This window comes from Tupaia chinensis, unplaced genomic scaffold (genome assembly GCF_000334495.1).
Source record: "Tupaia chinensis unplaced genomic scaffold, TupChi_1.0 Scaffold000430_1, whole genome shotgun sequence".
NCBI classification, from domain to species: Eukaryota; Metazoa; Chordata; class Mammalia; order Scandentia; family Tupaiidae; genus Tupaia; species Tupaia belangeri.
Window position 1 is genome coordinate 3,035,903 of NW_006159935.1, and position 5,754 is coordinate 3,041,656.

Genomic DNA, 5,754 nt, shown 5'->3' on the forward strand with positions numbered 1-5,754 from the left:
GGAGGAGGCCTGCTTGTGCTCAGTCTTCGAGATTAGAAGAGGGAGAACTGAAAGCGGAATTCTCTTTCCCAAAGAGTTTAACAAGCTCAAGTGGAAATTCCAAAGCAGAGATCACCATTAAAGAAAAGCGTCCAGAGAAGGAGCAGGAGCGGGCAGGGACAACTGCAAGAACCCGACCGGGAGGATAAAGTCACAGAGAAGCAGAGCCTTTGGACGGACATTTTTGGCTGGGGAAGGATGATGTAAATGGCAAAGAGACTGTTAGAAAGGGCCAAGAATGTATATTATTAAACATTTTAAAGGACTGTAAGACATTTGAAGAAAAACACACTAAAATCAAGACTAGTTTCAGAAGTATTTAATAAGGAAAAAAGAATTTAATGTAGAAGACAGCAAAAGAAAGAAGCAAACAAGGAAAGATAACGAATCGTTCAAAAGAGAAATCTTAACCCACGAGTGTTCAATGTGATTTTGCCACATTAGCTCATACAGCAATTTCACTTCCTCCAAAGGAGCCACCAAAAACTAATGCTTTCAAAAGATAAAACTATTGGGACCAGCAGGACGCAGCATGATTACGTGGCTGGACTCCTGTATAGCGGACCACAGTTTGAGTCCTGGACCCAGTGGCTTAAAACTCACGCCGGGCACAGGTGTATGCATGCCCAAAATCCATAGGAGAGAATAGAGGAGAAGAGATTGCAGCCTGGCCATCCTCCCTGGGGAATTATCTCTCACTCTCTGTCTCTGTCTCTCTAGTGAGTACATGGGCCCTACAGAAAAACTCTCTCTTTCAGAAGATAAAAACTATTTTCTGACCCTGCTGCCTTTCATTTACCCCTTCAGCCTCATCTCATTCTGACCTCTATTAATGACTTCTTTACTTAAGACTGCATTTTCTCTAGGTGTTGCAGAGCCTTGAGGACATAACAAGAAGTCAAAATGAGAGGGTGAGTCGACAAATGGATGGATGAGTGAACAAGCTAATTTTAAGAGTCAGGTAGAACAAAGAAGTACGTAGAAATACAGCATATTTCAGCTTTGCCCAAATTGCAAAATGCCGATTATAATGCTTAAAGAATCATCCAACAGATAAAGAGAAAATACCACTTGTAAGGAAAAACCTAGCAGACAGTGGGGCATTAGGTACAGGCAACAGGCATGGGTGGCAGGAGAGAAGGCCAAGTGCCAACCTTAGAAAAGGAAGAAAATCCATTTATGAAACAGACTGCAAGGGGAAGTCTGGGGGGTGAGGGAGTGGGGACTGTCACTTCGCAGTAATGGTGCCCCTGACCAGCTTCAGAACATCTGCTTGATTGCAAGTATGAAAGGCTATTAAGGAGGAAGTAAAACTACACAGACTTAACCCCAGCATTCTCATCGCATGTAGCCACTTTTCTCAGTACCCCTACACAGGCAGTCACTCTGACAAACAAAATAAGTTACGTTTTTTAGTAAGTGTCCTCCAGTAACCTGGTGCGTGCATCATGCACTGCTTTGTGGAATTGAAAGGTTAATATTAGAAGAAAAGGTCAGAGATCTCTTTGGCTCCTTGACCCAACGTAGTTAAGACTGTGTAACTTGCACAATTATAACCATTTCCTGTCCCCTGGAAAGGAACAATGAATAGGCTGGGGGCAGTGTCTGAGATGACTTAAGGAAAGAAGTCCACCTGGTTATGTCTCACTGTAATTCCTTTTCAAGAAAAACAAAAAAGAAAGGGAAATATAGACTATCGCTATTTTGTTGCAATAGTAGTCATTCTTTACATAAAGCCCTCCTCCTACACAAATTCCAAGTGACACACCCAGGAAAGAAATTGGCTCAGGACCAGCAGTTGGCATAATGGCTATGTCGCTGGACTCCCATGTAGTCGACTGTGGTTCGAGTCCTGGACCCAGTGGCTTAAACTCACGCCAGGCGCATGTGCGTGCGTGCCCAAGATCCCGAGAGGAGAATGGAGGAGAAGGGATTGCGGTGTGGCCATCCCCCCGGGGGGGTGATTTCTCGCTTTCTGTCTCTCTGTCTCTCTCTGTCTTTCTGGTGAGCACACGCGCCCTATAGCAAAAACCTCTCCAAAAGAAAGAAATTGGCTCAAAATGACTCTAAAACAATACGTCTATCATCCACATTTCTAATTCATTAATAAAAAGTAATGTGTAGACTATGCCATTTCTGCGGGAAAATAATTGAAATTGGTAAAGTGTTATGAGTTGAGAAGTATCCAGCAGACACACAGGATGGGCACTGCGGACGGAGAGGGACCCAGGAGAGAGGAAAGAGATCAACACAGCTCTGGCTCCCCGTGCTTTCCCAGGGCTGGCTCCAGGGGGTCCAGGAACCCTGCCCTCATTTCCCACCGACAACTTTTGCTTAAGCTAGGTTGAATAGGTTTCTGTTATCTGCAATATAACAACCCTTAACTGCACACTAAAAATCTTCCTATCTTCACATATTTTTGAGTATTTCAGTTACTCCTTCTAATAGAACATTTCATACACTTCCAAGGATTAGAACATGACTTTTAAAATTAAAATCAAACATAAGTTTTCTCCCTGTTCAAATACATGGCATGTCGGAGTCAAAACATCGTGTCTTGCTATCATCTTAAGTCATCCATTCAGTTCATACTTGCTGACCACTTACTGTTTGCCAGATTCATTCTTTCTATGTATCTGTCTATGAGTGAATGAACAGGAAAGACATGGTTCTTGGCCTCAAGGAATTTATATTTTAGTTGGAAAGTAAAATGAAGGAATTACAAATTTCCCTGCTCGATCTCTTGCCACACCTTCATAATCACACTCAAATCAACACAGCTTTTGATTGAACTGAAACTTCCGGAAGCTCCAGGTCCTAGTGAGGCAGCCCTTCTGCTGTACAATCTCCGACCTTCCCAGAGGAGAATGGGAAGTGTGCAGTAGGCTCTTAGGGTTCTCTCTTACCAGAGTACAGAGGAGGGCAGGGGAAGGTGGGTGTGGGCCCAGCTCATAAACAGGCCTTACCCTCTGCAACCACCACCACCAAACTCTCACTGAGGGCTGTCTAGAACACACCACCACTCCCACCCTAGACGACAGGACTGACTGACATCTCTTTTTATTTATTATTATTTTTATTTTTCTAGAGAGATTTTTGCTATAGAGTACATGCACTTGTCAGAGAGACAGAGAAACAGAAAGTGAGAAATCACTGTGGATGGTCATGTCGCAATCCCTTGTCTTCCATTCTCCTCTCAGATTTTGGGTATGCACACACACATGCCCGGTGTGAGTTTTAACCAGCCAGGTCTGAGACTCAAACCACAGTCGACTATGCGGAAGTCCAGTGACGTAACCACTATGCCATCTGCTGGTCCCCTGACTGACATCTTAAAGAAGCTATGGTTTTAAATTAAAAGCTACCCTCTCCAATTACTTATACATATTCAGAGATTCACTACAAGATTGAGTCATGACAACATCAGAGAACTCTACAGTGTCCCCACTCACTGGTCACTGGGGGCTCTCTCATCATGATGAGTGTGCATTCTGCACAATCACACACACACACACCAGGTAATTAATACGCACCAGTCAAGCCAGGCCAAAACATGTCACAACTAAGAGGAACTGATTACCTAGCTAAATCTTCCATTCTTACAAAACCAAACATGTGTTCCCTAAAGCTGGAAGACTTGGGTTGAAAGATAACCTAACTGGTTTCAAACTTTTCAAAATGAAGAGTCTCACTAACCAAGACATGCGACAGGACAGCCCAAGAAGTAGACGCTATACACCCTCTATTTGTCTAAAAGTTTTAAATCAATGGACTATCGACAAACATCCTTGTACGTAATCACCCAGCCAGCATCCTGGAAAAAAATGCCATTTTGCTAAAGGTTAAGCAAGTTTATACAGGCTATCGGTGTGATGTTTTCAATGATTACTTTTCCATGGCAAAACGAACTACGTTATTGACTTAGAAAAATAAACAACAATGCCTAACTTGTATCTGTGCCCTGATTTCTTGCACAACTTAAATATACTGGCTACATTTCAAATAAATAGGCTAGATAATCTAGAACAGAGTTTAGCCAGTTAACAACCCATCCCGTAACTTTCAAACCTAAACTCCCAATCAAGGAAACAATTTTTCAGATCCAACCTTTAAACTCTCAAACACTCTTTGAATATCAGGAGAACTTTTCAAAACCCTAGAACTCTATTTCATATTTAAGTTTCAAATTCTTCATGTCGTCGGACACCATTGGTGCCAAGAGTTCTGAGGAAAACGAATCTCAGGGACACTCAACCACCACCAGGATGGCCTTTGACTCCTGGACTCTTACTATGGAAAAAGATACTGGAAAGGTCTATTCTTTTGTAGGTGAAATATAAATTTGGGAAAGGTTAAAATAAAAAAGTCCACTGCCCACATATGTACTATGTTTAGTGCTATCATCAAAAAGTATGATATGAAACAACACACATACAAAGGAACTTAAAACGCTCATGAAAAAATTAAGTACAGGTTTACTTTGGAGAAAAGAAAATTTAATCCTTGTATAATTTTCTCATAATACACATTTTCCATGAAATTTCTGAAGATCCCACATATAAGCTATAACACTAATATTAGTTATTATAAAAGTCGGGAATCCCAGGGTCAGACATGGCAGCACAGGTGGTAGGGCACCACTGAGAAATGCTAGAGCCCTATGGAAAGGTGCTGGGTTCAGTTCCCAGGTCAACCTGAACACACCGGGTGTGCCTGTGGGTACGACCAGTTTCCAGGCTGGTTAGAAGGTTGTCCGGAGGCAGGACAAGACCCTACTGGGGCTCACTGTCTCTCTCCCTCTTCCTCCCTCCCTTCCTTTCTCCCTCTCTCTCTCTCTCATATGAAAGAAACAAATGAGTGTGAGGGAAAAGAAGGCAAGCATTCCTTGCCTGGGTTCATCTTGTAAGTACTTAAAAATGACAAATAAACGAAGAAAATACAGTGGGAAATACCAATATTAATGACAACTGGAGCAACAGGCGAGGTAAAACTGGCACCACTGCAGGAGAACTGCTAAAGGTTTTACAGCGGAGTCAAAAAGAAAGGAACATGTTCATAAAACTCCCTTGGTTCACTGCGATCTTTCGAAGTTGTTAGAAACACCTCAGTTCAGTAATATTTCAAGAAGAAATGAACAAGTTGAATGTGCGTAGTCAATGCAGAATGAATATGCGATCTGCAGTTTCGCTGCTCACAGAGGTTCTGTGCAAACGGGACTGCAGGTCCATTTAGACGGGATGCCTAACTGTACCCCTCTGGACACAGATACTAGAACAGCTGCTTCTACGACAACGGCCAACGCCTGTGGTTCTAAGCAAGTCCTTTCAACTGAAGATCTTCTTTGCATGATATATTGGGGCCTCTGGAAAGTCAAGACTTAGTTTTCTATGCAAAAAAAAGTGTCATGACTTTTCCAAGGGGCTAATTTTCATGGGAAAATCTGACAGATATTGAGTGTCTCAGAATGAATTATATACCAAAGGATCTGTAATGGAATATCCCATAAGTCAAATAACATATCAAAACAACAATAAAGATCTTTTGATTTATTAAAATATATAGAGGGGGCATCACCTTCTTGAAAATAAGTGTTTTTTGGTTTTTTTTTTTAAGATCTCATTCTTAAATAAAAGAAGTAACAGAAATTAAGTCAGCCCTAAGTTTAGGAAACGTAACTTTAAAAAGCAGGGTGATTATGAGTGCAAGGAGCGGTTC

General features: G+C 41.9%; 1 long non-coding RNA gene across 1 annotated transcript in view; it reads left to right on the forward strand.

Moving 5' to 3' along the window:
* Positions 1 to 5,754, forward strand: part of LOC102494518 (uncharacterized) — a 19,347-nt gene that overhangs the window by 3,893 nt on the left and 9,700 nt on the right. The window contains exon 2 of the long non-coding RNA XR_001370851.2: positions 906 to 950. This is a non-coding gene — a long non-coding RNA (uncharacterized LOC102494518). The remainder of the gene's footprint in view (positions 1 to 905; positions 951 to 5,754) is intronic.